The sequence below is a fragment of the Zalophus californianus genome, chromosome 1 (genome assembly GCF_009762305.2).
Source record: "Zalophus californianus isolate mZalCal1 chromosome 1, mZalCal1.pri.v2, whole genome shotgun sequence".
Lineage (NCBI taxonomy): Eukaryota > Metazoa > Chordata > Mammalia > Carnivora > Otariidae > Zalophus > Zalophus californianus.
Genome location: NC_045595.1, coordinates 6,916,203 through 6,930,249, shown reverse-complemented (window position 1 = coordinate 6,930,249; position 14,047 = coordinate 6,916,203). Strand labels below are relative to the sequence as shown.

Below are 14,047 nucleotides of genomic sequence, written 5' to 3'. Positions count from 1 at the left end.
GCTTCCGCTTCACTTCCGCCTTCTAAATCTCGCGGGGCTTCATTGGCGGCCTCTAACTCGGAAGCACGGGGCGGAAAGGATTCTGGGAAATGTAGTTCTCGAGTTTAGACGGTCATCGGGTGGCTCCCCGGTGGAGTCTGGCGAGCCACATTTCCCGACTTCCAATTGTTGCAGGTCCCCAGGACTCAGTTCTCAGGTTTCTTTTCGTCTTCGCATCGTTCTCTCTGTGGTAGCGGCGAGTCTCACCGTTTTAAGTATTGTTTATGCACTCAAGGCTCAAATTTCCATCCACAGCCCCACAGGTCTACCCTGGATTCCAGGTGGTATGAGACTTGCTCTCTCCACTTGGCTATTTTATAGACACTTTAAAATGCCACAAATCAAACAACTGACTTCATCCTCTCAACCTCAAGTAATAGCAACCCCATCTTTCCACTTGTCCACTGTAAAGCCTGACGACACCCTCAACTCTGGTTTGTCGCATCTATCCAACAGGGAATATTCAGTTCTACCTTGACCGTCAACCCAGTCTGATCACTTTGCCAAAAAAAAAAAAGTTTTCCTTGCTCCTGAGTCAAGAGAGGTTGTGGCGGGGCTTGGAAAAATCCGGGTCAGCGTTTTGTGGTCCTCTTTTACAATACCTCAGCCAAAAAGTTAGAGGAGGCCCAGCTTCCAAGTGAAGGCGTTTATCTGGGCAAGGTGAGCACAGGAAGAATGCAGGAGCCATCCATTCCTCCTTCCTAGCACGAGTTCTAATTCCAACTCCACCAAGACAGGCAACTTCAATATATTGCTTATAGCCTGTCCCTTCTGTATAAATGAGCTACCTCCTAAATTGTTGTGAGACTCAAATGGGAAAAGTAAGTAATTCTAATTACTCTTTACAGGGACAAGAAGCGGACAGAACAAGCCCACTGCAGAGAGGTGAGCAAAAACGGAAAGACCTAGGGCAGTGGGTGCTTGGGGTCAAGACTGGGGAAACTCCAGAGAGGGGAAAGGGTCACATCTTAAAGATCTGGAGCCAGCACAGAGGAGGAAAAGAGGGAAAAGATTGAGTTAGTACTCAGGCAGGACCCGGGGGGCATAAAAACAGAAATTGAGTATTTAAAATTAGTAAACAATGCTGGGTCAGGATCAGAGTTTGTCTAATCAATGCTGAATCCCAGTAAATTCACAAGGATTAATTGGTGGAATGAATGAAAGGGAAAAATATTACTCATGGGAAAAATATCACTCAGTTAACTCTTCAAAATTAAGAGTAGGAAAATTCTGCAATACTCCTCAGTGGGAAGTTGTTAAGGAGAATAGTACTCTGAAGGTTGGAAAAACTTCATGCACATTGTATTTCTATATAAAGATATGCTTATTGTAGAGAGATAAAATATTATGTTAACCTTAAAAATGAAACTGCCAGTTATTTTGCCAGCAAAATAAATAAAAAAAAGATTTATGTGGGAATAGCAGAGAATTGCAACCCAGGACAAGCAAGCTAAGGAGTCCACAGAACAAAGGAGACGAATGCTCTTTGATAAAAGAAAGCAGAAGTTGAGCAAGGCTGTCGTAAACAAAAAGTCCGTTGGAATAAACTGGTAGATTGAAGTATAGTGGCTTTTCATTGGCTGAATGGTGACAGTCTCTCATTGGCTGGGCTGTTGCCAAGAGAGGAGAAATATCCTCTTGCTGGGGTAGTAAAGTGGTATCTACTTGCAAGATGCCTGTCTTCCAGTTTGGTCTGCAATTGGCAACCAGTGGTAGGGCTGAGAGCACCCCCCGCCCCCCGTCCCCCGGTTCCTCACCTTCCAGACTCCATTCTGACGAGATTTCCTTTTATTAATCTTCACAAATGATGAGTTTATACTGGTAAACATCCCCTTATTTCTGTAAATGGCTTTTAGTCAGTCATTCACACTGCCTAGAGAAGCTGGAAAGCAATAAAGTGGACTTTTATATATTTATTTTCAAACTGTTGAAATATAACAAACATGCAGAGTCTGTGAATAAATTTTAAAAGTGATCACATCTATGCACAAATCATCAAAATGTCCATAAAGGGTACATGCCCATGCAATTGCTACTCAGTTTTTTTATTTTTTATTTTGTTTTTATTTATTTTTTACTTTTTAATTTTTTTGCTACCCAGGTTTTTTACAAAGAAAATTACCAGGAACCCGGAAGCCTCTTTCATGGTTCTCCTGGTCACTACAACCTCTCATCCTCCAAGAAAAAGCTTATGAATTCTTGTAACATCTGACAGGGTTCAGAATTCAGCTGCCCTAAAATATGGCACCTTAGCATATTGAATATGTTAAGTTGAAGGAGTTTGAGAAATGGCAGGTTCTGGAAGAACTCTCTTACCTTCCCCTGAAGCAGGCCGTAAGATGCTCAGGTGATAGATGTCCTTTCTACACCCAAAGGAAAGAAGCTTCCTTATCTCTGAAGGTGGAGGGACACAGAGAGGAATCCAAATGAATGGAATCGCTAAATTTCCCTCAGTTTACGACACTTAAACTCATATCCCATTGTCCTATCACATTTTCCCACTACTTTCTACTCTTCATCAAACCTAGCATAAAAATGTCTAGGTTAACAACTTTGTGTTTTCATTTCCTTATAAAGGGTCCGGTGCCAAGTAAAACTTAAATACATTTGCATGTTTTTTCCTGTTAATCTGCCTTTTGTTACAGAACCCCAACCAAAAACCTAGAAGGGTAGAAGGGAAGATTTTTTTCACCCTCTCCTACACATCATAGGAGAGTTTTCCTGGTTTCTGAACTTTGTGTAAATAGCATTCAACCCCTCCTTTGGGACTGATGCAAGAGTAAAACCCTGAACGATGCAGAACAGCGCCACCTAGTCTATTATGGCAATGACTGCAGTGGGGCAAGGGACAATCTTTTCAGTAAAGGGGTATCCATTCTCATACTACACATAAAAATCAAAATCAATCTAGAACGAATGTAGAAATAAATGTGAGAGGTGAAACAAAAAACAGAGAGAAAAATGTGACTTCATATTTTGGAATAGGCAGCTATTTCTTAAATAGGAGGCAAAGGAAAGAAAGATTTGATAAACTGGAATGCATTACAATTAAGAACGGCTCAAAAAAAATTGAGAACTGCTCATCAAAAGACATGATTGGGTGGGGACGCCTCGGTGGCTCAGTCGTTAAGCGTCTGCCTTCGGCTCAGGTCATGATCCCAGGGTGCTGGGATCGAGTCCCACATCGGGCTCCTTGCTCAGTGAGGAGCCTGCTTCTCCCTCTCCCTTTGCTGCTCCCCCTGCTTGTGCTCTCTCTCTCTCTCTGACAAATAAATAAATAAAAATCTTTTAAAAAGTTTAAAAGACATGATTGGGTGAACATAAAAAAATCATTGGGGTGCCCGGGTGGCTCAGTCGGTTTAGTGTCTGACTCTTGATCTTAGCTCAGGTCTTGATCTCAGGGTTGTGAGTTTAAGCCCCACATTGGGCTCCACATGGAGCCTACTTAAAAAAAAAAAAAAAAAAACAAACATCATTGATAATGAAAAAGCAACCCATGAAGTGGAAGAAAAACATATATCTACAAAATAATTGGTATGTAGACTATGTAAAGAACTTTTACAAATTGACAAGAAAAAGTCAACTCAATTTAAAAATAGGCAAAAAAAAAAAATCTGGACACATCACAAAACAGGATATCCGAATGGCCAATAAATGTAGGAAAAGGTTCTCGACTCTGTTAGGGAAGTGCTAAGTAGGTTACCACAATGAGATACCACTACTCCCTCAACAGAATGGGTATAAGAAGACTGAAAATACTAAGCATTAGTGAGGCTATGGAAGAAGTAGAACTCATGTTGCTGATGGGAGGGCAATTTGGTCTAGTCATATTGGAAAACTAGTAGAATCTGCTACAGCTGTACAAATGCATATCCTATAACCTAGAAAGAAATTCCACTTCTCAACAAAAGACAGGTGCAAAAATATTCACAGCAGCATTGTTATTAGTAGCCCAAATTTGGAAACTATACAAGTGCCCATTAACAGAAGAATGAATAAATTGTAACATATTCACACACCATGAATGAACAAAGTGCCACTATATGTAACATTCTGGATGGACTATCACAAACATAATGAGTTGGGTAAAAAAGCCAGACACAAATGAGGACATAGTGTATTCCCTGATACACAAAGTACAAAGCAAGCCAAGAAAGGTGTACTGTTAGATATCAGACTGTGATTACCCAGGGACACAGGGGGCTGGGAGACCTTGATTGCTAGGGAAACAGAGGGCTTCCTGGATGCTGATAGAGTTCTAGTTCTTGATCTGGATGGATGCTGATAACGTGGGTGTGACCAGTTTGTGAAAACTCATCCAGTTATATGTATACTATAGTTCACTAAAAAATTTTAACTAAGTCCACTCCCAGCTCTTAAGCTCCACAATTTCCTCATCTCAGAAAATGGCGACTCTTCTTTTTTTTTTAAGATTTTATTTATTTATTTGACAGAGAGAGAGACAGCGAGAGAGGGAACACAAGCAGGGGGAGTGGGAGAGGGAGAAGCAGGGGCTTCCTGCTGAACAGAGAGCCCGATGTGGGGCTCGATCCCAGAACCCTGGGATCATGACCTGAGCGAAAGGCAGACGCTTAACGACAGAGCCACCCAGGTGCTTGAAAATGGCAACTCTTAACAAACAATTCAAGTCAAAAAACTTTTGAGTCCTTCTTGACTCCTTTCTTTCTCTCACACCCCAAACCTCAGCAAATATCAATGGTCTACTTAAAAAATATATCCAGAATCAGCCCAGTTCTCACCATCTACACTACTATGTTTTTGGTTCAAGACTCCTTCAACTCTACCAGATTGTAATATCTCCTGTCTGGTCTGCTTGTGGATAAGAAACCCTTATCCATACTGAACCCAACCATCAGAGCAATCCTTTGGAAAGCTTAAATTGGATGATGTCAGTCCTCTGCTCAAATCTCTCCCATGGGGTGCCTGGGTGGCTCAGTTGTTGAGTGTCTACCTTCAGCTCAGGTCATGATCTTGGGGTCCTGGGATCGAGCCCCATGTTGGGTTCCTCGCTCAGTGAAGAGTCTGCTTCTTCCTCTCCCTCTCCTTTGGGTTTTCTGGCAGCAAAGGTGAAGTTCAATATTTTCATTCTCCTGTACACGTTGATGTTTGAACCATGGACGTAAATAACTGGTTTTCTCTCAGACGCCTTACCTGTCTTCAATTAATTTTTTCTTTTTTTTTTTTGAGCAGGGGTTCTCAATGAATGATCGGATGTCGTAGCTGAGTTTGGGTGGGGTGCTACTGGCATCTAGTGGTGGAAGCAAGGATGCAGCTAAACACCCCTTAATGTTCAGGCCACTCCCATATCACTGACCTTCTCTCCTTGGAGAACCAGGGCTTTACATGCTGGGCAACCGTGTTAGAAAACCTATACTTCTTCTGAGATGCAGAAAACAAACAGGATCTGAGGACTTTGAAGTGCATCTTGATTTTCCTTGGAGTTACTGATCATTATCTACGTGTTTGTTAACTTGCATTTGAAACACAGCAGCTCAAACTTGTAGGATTATTTTATTTTATTTTATTTTATTTTATTTTATTTATTTGACAGAAAGAGACACACAGCGAGAGAGGGAACATAAGCAGGGGGAGTGGGGGAAAGAGAAGCAGGCTTCCCGCGCGCGGAGCAGGGAGCCCGATGTGGGGCTGGATCCCAGGACCCTGGGATCATGACCTGAGCCGAAGGCAGACACTTAATGACTGAGCCACCCAGGCGCCCCAAACTTGTAGGATTTTTATATGGAGGTTGTCGAATTTCAGTTATAAAAATTCAGAAGCAAGGGCCTGAGAACCAGAAAAGGGTAGGAAGCGAATTTTTTCTGTAATGGGCCATATAGTAAATTTTTTTTAAGATTTTATTTATTTATTTGACAGAGAGAGAGAGACAGCGAGAGAGGGAGCACAAGCAGGGGGAGTGGGAGAGGGAGAAGCAGGCTTCCTGCTGAGCAGGGAGCCCGATGTGGGGCTCGATCCCAGGACCCTGGGATCATGACCTGAGCCGAAGGCAGACACTTAATGACTGAGCCACCCAGGCGCCCCGCCATATAGTAAATATTTTAGGCTTTGTGGGTCTAAAGAAAATCTCACTCCCCCCTATGCATCTCCCCTTTAACCTCACACAACATTTAAAACTATTTCTGATACCTCTGGCCTCCAAATGTGCTTCTGTGTGTTCCCTCACACTAAATGATTCTCACATTTTCTGGCTACCAGCTGGATGTCCTGCAATTCAACTTAGTTCTGATACTATCTACCTGGATATAGTGTCAGATCCCACAGGTTAAGCGTTCAGTCCCACAAGACCACCCCTGTCCCACTTCAGAAACCAATTGCAAGTCCAGATTGTCTCCTATGCTTCTGACTGACTGGCTATAAATCTAGATTACCCCTCCCCCCCTTTTAACAAAGGATAAGAATGAACAGCTAGATGAAGAAGTATATAGGGCCAGGGCCAGAAGGGTCCTGAGCACAGGAGCTGCTGTCCCTGGGGAGTCTGGGGTGCTTCACCCTCAATGGAACATGGATGTGTTCTTGTTCACCAACCCCAAAGCTCTCTGAACCCTGTCTTTTTAGTTTTTTTTTTATGGGGGTTTCATTACATAGGTTGGATTAATTGAATCATTGGTCATTGGTGATTGGTTCAACCTCCAACACCTGGAGGATGGGGGTTGGGGCGGGGCTAAAAGTTCCCATTTTCTAATCACTGCTTGGTCTTTCCGGCAACTAGCCCTGAAGCTATCTAGGAGTCCCTGTGCCAAGAGTTGTCTCATTAGCATACCAAAGACACTCTTATCACTCAGGAGATTCCAAGGAGTTCTGTGCCAGGAACTGGGGACAAAGACCAAATATTTTTCCATAGAGACAAAAGCCAGCCTTCCATCTACAAAAATATTCTCCCCATGTCGCTCTCAGAGAGCACACAGAACACACCCCAGAAAGTAAGTTCTGCTTAAAAACACTCCATAGAGCCTGCTTAGTACAGAAATTTAACTTCAAACCTAAGATAGCATTGATTTAATAATCAAGTGTAATATTACTCTGCCCATTTTATAGATGTTGAAGTGAACTCAGAGTTAAGTTAGTTAATAAATGACAGGAACTAAAACACAGGACAGTAGGACTTAATACAAAAGCTATTTGACTTGAAAGCCATGATTAACCACTTTCTTAGACATGAATTAGGGAGGAGTCAGGATTTCTAGTATACCCAGTATTTCATTCCCTTTCAGTCATTGCAGAAGCCTAGACCCAAGGCAGACGACAGAATCCTGAAAAGGAAGGTGTTCCAGAGATGAGTTTCCTCAAGGCTCACTTCATGTCCCTGTTCCTTAGGCTGTAGATGAAGGGGTTAATCATGGGAGTGACCACCGTGTACATTACTGAGGCTACTGCTCTCCTCCTGGAGGAAAGAGAAGCTGCTGAACTAAGGTAGACTTCAACATAAGTCCCATAGAATAAGAAAACAATGGACAGGTGAGACCCACAGGTGGAAAAGGCTTTGAACGTTCTACCAGTTGATGGGATTCTCAGGATGGAGAAGAAAATTCGAGTGTAAGAGAAACTTATCCCTGAGAGTAGACCAACCCCCAGCAGGCTGGTCACTAAATACACCAGAATGTTATTGATGAGTATCAGAACAGGCAAGTTTGAGGATCTGAGCAAGCTCACAGAAGTGGGAGATTTTCATCTGTGTAGGACAGTTGCAACACCATCAGACTGTGGAGCAGGACGTTCTTAATGCTAATGAGCAAGGAGAGAAGAAGCAGCAGGCCACAGAGGTGGGGGTTCATGATGACCACGTAATACAGAGGATGGCAGATGGCCACATGGTGGTCATAAGCCATCACCATTAGCAGGAAATTGTCCATACATAGAAAAGCCATGAAAAAATATACCTGAGTGAGGCAGGCTGCATAGGTGATGGCTTTGCTCTCTGTCTGGATGTTCACCAGCATCTTGGGGACTATAGTGGTGCTGAAACAGATGTCTACAAAGGACAGGTTGAAGAGGAAGAAGTACATGGGGGTGTGGAGGTAGGAGTCAGACCTGACTGCCAGGATGTTGAGCAGGTTCCCCAGCACGGTGACCAGGTACATGGTCAGGAACAGCCCAAAGAGAAGAGGCAGCCATTCTGGATCCTCTCAGAGACCCAGGAGGATGATTTTTCCAAATGTATAACCTGTCTGGTTATACATTTCTTCTGTCTGGTTTTCGGATTCCATGTTGTTGATGTGTCTGCTGAGTTAGAGACCATGAGTTAGTTACAGTGAAACAGACACACAGACATCCCTTGTTGGAAAGAAGTCTTTTATCTTTTGCTTTAAAATCTTGTAATATTTACACAATTCTTCCCATCAGATTCCTTTACTCCAAGTAAATTTTGAGTGACTTCTATGTATCACTCATTTTTCTAATGCTAAAATTAAGAATGAAAACAAGTGCTGTTTTATTTATTTATTTATTTATTTATTTATTTATTTATTCATTTATTTATTTATTTTTAAGAACTCTCATGCCTCCATGCCATTTTAAAATCTAGGGTTAAATTCTGGTAGTTTCTTCAAACTATTAAACTTTGTTAGATGACTTTACTTTCTCAGAAAATTTTAATTGTGTAGTTAACTCTGTACTGGGTCTGCTCATAATTACAAATCTCAGGTAATCCTGGAAATTATCATCTGACATTTTCTACTGCCTCCATGTGAGAAATAACACTATTAACTCATTTCTTTAAATATTCTGTATCTTACAATTACATCAAGTCATTCTATTAGGACCTGCGTTTCAAAGGAATTGCTTTTGCCAGGCTTGTGATTTGTCATTTGTCATCAGCCTACAGTGAATGAGAGACATTCTAAGAAAAGGGTGAATGAGTCTCTCTCTTGTGTCTGTTGAAGAAATGTCACATCCAGAGGGGAAATTCTTGTCTGTTCCTTAAAACAAGAACAGCTAATGCTTTTTATGAACAACTGGTTATTTTCTCTAATAATCACATTTTTTTCTTTTCCCTTTTCTCCCTCTCTCCCTCCCTCTGTCTCTTCCTTCCTTCCTTCCTTCCTCTCTTTCTTTCTCTCTTTTTCTTTCTTTCTCTTTCTTCTCTCTTTTCTTTCTTTCTTTCTTTCTTTCTTTCTTTCTTTCTTTCTTTCTTTCTTTCTTTCTTTCTTTCTTTCTTTCTTTCTTTCTTTCTTTCTTTCTTTCTCTTTCTTTTCTTTTTGCTTGTAAGCTTATAGCCAGATATATGGGCCATGTCTAGAAACTGAGAAAGTGATTTTATAGCATATTTCTTTTTTAAAAAAGATTTTATTTTAAAGTAATCTCTACTCCCAATGTGGGGTTCAAATCCACAAACCCAAGATCAAAGGTTGCATGCTCCACCAGGTGCCCATATAGCATATTTTTTTGACTGATTTTTTCTTTTTTCTTTTTTTTTAAGATTTTATTTATTTATTTGAGAGAGAAAGAATGAGAGACAGAGAGCATGAGAGGCAGGAGGGTCAGAGGGAGAAGCAGGCTCCCTGTGGAGCAGGGAACCTGATGTGGGACTCGATCCCAGGACTCCAGGATCATGACCTGAGCCAAAGGCAGTCACTTAACCAACTGAGCCACCCAGGTGCCCGACCGACTTTTTCTTAATAGCCACCCTCTAGGATATGTCCAAATAGCAATGATTTTGTAATTATCCCCCACCTTTCAAGTACTCTTTAGTGCATTGATTTTGTGCATCTTTACAGAGCAGTCTTCCCATGGGTGCCAGCACGGGTCCAGTACATCCTTGTAGGATACTTCAATGGCATTCTACCCATGAAACTACAAAGTCCTCAGTGGCATTCAAGTTCCTTCATTATCTGGCCCCTGTAATAATTACATATGGGATGATGTACTCTCAGCAATTGCCACCTCATAAAAGTGACACTCCACATCATGGTTGAGTCAAGAAATCTTGAAAAGTGAATAATTCTAGGAGCTGGTATGCAAATACATTATTGATAAAAATGTATCATTTCCTGCTTTAACCAAAACCAAACTATCTTAGGAAGGATACATATTCATAGCAGAAGTAGAGGGAGGATGGAATGCATGGAGTCTTGAGAGAACAAAATGTGTAAGTGAGCATTTTTTTCCTTGGCCCCCTTCCTGCCTAAGTGGGGGAGAGAACTGTTGAACCAGCCAATGCTAACATCCAGGCCACTTGATAGAATCGCAATCCACAGGATGGTTTATAAAGCAAGGGTGGGAGGACATTAGTTTATTCATGAAAGAGAGAAGTTGAGCACAGTTCAAAGGACATTTATATCCTTCAAATGAATAAGATGGTATGTGCATTAAACAAGAAAAGATCTCAGTGCTAGGGACATAGTGAGTAGTCTAGACATATTGGCTATAATTATTGCTGTTGTTACTATTCTGATTAATAACAGTATAGTGATTATACTAATCTTTACACTTGATCTTAGCCAAAAGGCCAAGGAGCAATGTAGTAGTCTTTACAGAAGAGAAAATGTTGAGCTTGGTTTAGGATATTCCCTTTCCCCTCGATTTCCTGACACACAGACTGTTACCTTTCTCAATAGTCACTATTGCAGAAACATGAATGGAGGTTATACATTTGGAAAATTTTAAAATTCACGAAAGAGAAAGAGTCTTTATAATTATTCTGTGTTAAAATGTTGAAGGGTTTCATAAAAAATATTAAAAATAGAATTGCCATATGATTCAGCAATTCCTCATCTGAGTATATTCTCAAAAGAATTGAAATGAGGGTCTCAAAGATATATTTGTTTACCCACGTTCATAGGAGCATTATTCACAATAGCCAAAATATGGGAGCAATCCAAGTGTCCACTGACAAATGAATGGATAAACAAAATGTGGTGTATCTATACAATGGAATATTAAATACTATTCAGGGTCAGAAAGAGATGACATTCTGATACCTGCTACAACATGGATGAACCTTGAGGACATTATGTTAAGTGAAATAAGCCAGTCTCAGAAAGATAAATACTATAGGATTCCACTTCTATGAGGTTCCCAGAGGAGTCACATTTACAGAGACAGAAAGTGGAATTATGGGTGATGGAGCTGGGAGAAGGGGATGGAGAGTTAGTGTTTAAGGGGGACAGAGTTTCAGTTTTGCAAGTTAAAAGAATTTCTGGAAATGGATGGTGGGGATGGCTGTACAACAATGTGGATGTACTTAATACTACTGAATTGGACACTGAAAAATGGTTAAAATGGTACCTTTTATGTCATGTGTATTTTACTATGATTAAATAATTAAATTACTATGATTAAAAATAAATTAATAAAAAGTGTTGAAGAAACTTTTTTCTGATTTGCTTTATTATGCTCCTGTCCTTCATGGTGCTTTGAGAAATCAATTGCCCCTCATTTCTCACACTTCATGGATGTTCTTGGGGAACACAGCCCCGGCAGATGGATGAAATAGGCAAAGGGGAGGAGTGCATGGGTGGTGCAGTCAGTTAAGCATCCAACTCTTGGTTTTGGCTCAGGTTATGATCTCAGGGTCATGGGTTGAGCCTGAGTCAGGCTCTGCACTCAGCAGGGAGTCTGCTTGCAAATTCTCTCTCTCCCTTTCCCTCTGCCCCTCCCTACACTCGCATGCACTGTCTCTAAATAAATAAATATTAAAAAAAAAAGAAATAGGCAAAGGGGATTACGAAGTACAAACTTCCATTTATAAAAGAAGTAAGTCACGGGGATGAGAAGTACAGTATAGGGATTATAGTCAATAATATTGTAATAACTTTGCATGGTGAAAGATGGTGACTGTATTTACCATGGTGAGCATTTTTTAATGTATGTAATTGTCAAATCACTATGTCATACACCTGAAACCAATGTAATATTGTAGGTTGACTATACTTCAATTAAAAAAAACCCACACAGATCTCTGTTTCCTACCCAAGAATTTCCAGTTGACTAGGTCTGGGGTGGGGTCCTAGTATTTGCATTTCTTTTTTTTTTTTTTTTTAAGATTTTTATTTATTTATTTATTTATTTGAGAGAGCGACAATGAGAAATGGAAAGAGAGCACATGAGAGCAGGGAGGGTCAGAGGGAGAAGCAGACTCCCTGCCGAGCAGGGAGCCTGATGCGGGACTCGATCCCAGGACTCCAGGATCATGACCTGAGCCGAAGGCAGTCGCTTAACCGACTGAGCCACCCAGGCGCCCCTAGTATTTGCATTTCTAATAAATTCCAAGGTGATGCTGATACAGCTGGGTGGAGTGGGGGACCACACTTGGAAAACTGTTGCTGTAGAAGTTTCTAAAGCATGGTGTAGAATGAGCCCATCTGTTGGATTCAATCCAATCAAAGCCAATGAAGGAAACCCATGAACATGCTTGAGTTTTTTTAAGATTTTATGTATTTATTTGTCAGAGAGACGGAGAGAAAGCACAAGCAGGGGGAGCGGCAGGCAGAGGGAGAAACAGACTCCCTGCTCAGCAAGGAGCCCGGATGCGGGACTCAATCCCAGGACCGTGGGATCATGACCTGAGCCAAAGGCAGATGCTTAACCGACTGAGCCACCCAGGCATCCAGAGCTTTTGTTTCTTATGTGGGTAATAGAAATGAGAATATAGTATCTACATTCCAGGAATGCACATGAGAAAGAAAAAGCAAAGCACACGGCAGAATGTTTATTCATTTGCTCATATTATTTATATTACTATCACTGGAACTTGAGAAGATCTTGACATGATTCCTCACTTTGAGTGGCATGTATTGGAGGGTGTAGGGGAAAAGGAAAAGAAGATAAAGGAGGAGGAGGAGGAGGAGGAGGAGGAGGAGGAGGAGAGAGAACAGCTATGGGGCAACACCCGTCAGTTGTGAGGGAAGATCATTTTGAAAATTCTACTAGGAGCCTTGATTACATGAAGGGGCAAGTCACCTGGGGAGACTGGTTTCCTTCCCTTGAATTTCAGTGCTTCCCTCAAAGGATTGGATTTAAAACTAGCAAGGTGAGGCTAGAGCAAAGAGGTCCCCTCCTGTTCTACCTGGGAAATAAAGTGGTACATCGGAGCAGCCTGGAATCCTTAGAGAAGTTTAGAAAGTACTGATTCATTTGAGTAGGGAATCAGTCCTTGCAAACTTAGGTGAGAAAAAGATGTCAGCAGAATCAGGAGCAATTGTGAATCTAGGGCCAGGGGACTTGGAAATATGCCAAATAGTTCATGAAAAATCGGGAGTGCCTTTAGACAGCTATTCTCAATCTGACCATGCATCAGACTCACCTGAAGGGGTTCTTAAAAACTGGTTTGGTGGGTGCCACCCCAGAGTTTCAGCATGTCTAGGTGAAGACTGAGAAAAGTGTATTTCAAAGAACACCCCAGGGAATGATACTTCAGGTGAAACCAGCTGCATCATTTTCAGGTCCTGGGGCAAAATGAAAATATGGGGCCCCCAGTTCAAAAATTTCAAGACAGTGACAGCAAAGCATTAAACCAAGAGTGGGGTTCTCTGCGACTGTCCATGTTGTACACATATTAACCCAGCCCAGGCTGCTGGTCTGGGGACATTTTAAGAACCACTGCTTTAGACTTCCTACTTAATTAACCTAAGACTACCCCTACATGGGAATAATAATAATAATAATAATAATAATAATAATAATAATAGTAAATTACTCTTTTCTCCAGAACTTACAAGGGATTTCTGTATCTCCAGGTTCGTCCCACAGAAGGCCACAGGTGTTGAGTTTCTCCCCAGGATGTGGATGTTGAAGACAAATTGGACTTTGGGAATTTCAAGGAGACGGTCTTGTGTGGAGTTTCTGGACAAGACACATTCTCTAAGAAGTGACATAGTGTCTTCCTTCCTGGTCTGGTAGGTGTGAGATTGTGTTGATAGGGGACAGGCAGTCTATTCACATTTTTTCTGTCCCTAGAGGCCTCATTTCCAAAGCTCCTCATTAGCCAAATTGTTCTCTCTCTTTTAAAGATTATATTTGAGAGAGAGAGAGA

General features: G+C 41.4%; 1 pseudogene; it reads right to left on the bottom strand.

Moving 5' to 3' along the window:
- Positions 1-7,302: 7,302 nt before the first annotated feature.
- Positions 7,303-13,889, bottom strand: LOC118356223 (annotated as a pseudogene).
- Positions 13,890-14,047: the final 158 nt, after the last annotated feature.